Raw genomic sequence first — 802 nt, 5'->3', positions numbered from 1 at the left:
TTGAGGTCATCAGTCCCCTAGAATTAGAACTACTTAAACCGAACTAACCTAAGGGCATCACACACATCCATGCCCGAGGCAGGATTCGAATCTGCGACCGTAGCAGCAGCGCGGTTCCGGACTGAAGCGCCTAGAACCGTTCGGCCACAGCGGCCGGCCGTTGACTTTCTTCTTCTGTGCTGGATGCACAAGCATTGCCCGAACTCGTGTGGGACTCGGTAAGATTGTCTGCCGCGAGTAATGAGTGTAATAGGCAGGGGCACTACGAATATAGTGTGTGGACATTAAGTTGGGAATGTGGGGCTCACGGGGAGTGTGCAAGGGGTAAATCCCTGCAGTCGCACTATCCTCTGTGCCCTCGGTGGCTCAGATGGATACAGCGTCTGCCATGTAAGCAGGAGATCCCGGGTTCGAGTCCCGGTCGAGGCACACATTTTCAACTGTCCCCGTTGATGTACATCAACACCTGTTGATAGCTTAGGGTCTTGATTTAATTATCGTTTCATTCTAAGAGAGCTGCAGGGTCACCAATGGTATCTGTTCTTTCGGACATGTCTGAAAGAACAGATACCATCTTGATATATTGAATACGTGTGTCTCTTTGAAATCCTGTGGGAGGAATCCAAGTTGCGAGTGATGAGCTTGTAGACAGTATGACATATGGAAGTTTCGATCGGTCCTGGAAGCGTGCTCGGATAGCCGAAGTGATTAAGGTGGCTGCTAGTGACAAGTGGGAAATGCGGAAACGAGTCCCGGAACAGCAAAAATTTTCGTGTGTCACCAATAGGTAATATCTCAACAC

The 802-nt window shown here is 49.8% G+C and overlaps 1 non-coding gene across 1 annotated transcript; it reads left to right on the top strand.

Annotated features, from left to right (window-relative positions):
• The first annotated feature begins 354 nt into the window (after positions 1 to 354).
• Trnat-ugu (transfer RNA threonine (anticodon UGU)) lies at positions 355 to 429 on the top strand. Its single transcript has one exon. It is a non-coding gene; the product is annotated as a tRNA-Thr (tRNA).
• The last annotated feature ends 373 nt before the right edge of the window (positions 430 to 802 follow it).

The sequence above is a fragment of the Schistocerca cancellata genome, chromosome 8, assembly GCF_023864275.1.
Source record: "Schistocerca cancellata isolate TAMUIC-IGC-003103 chromosome 8, iqSchCanc2.1, whole genome shotgun sequence".
Taxonomy (NCBI): Eukaryota; Metazoa; Arthropoda; class Insecta; order Orthoptera; family Acrididae; genus Schistocerca; species Schistocerca cancellata.
The sequence above is the reverse complement of the archived record's forward strand: the minus strand, read 5'-3'. Positions and strand labels throughout refer to the sequence as shown.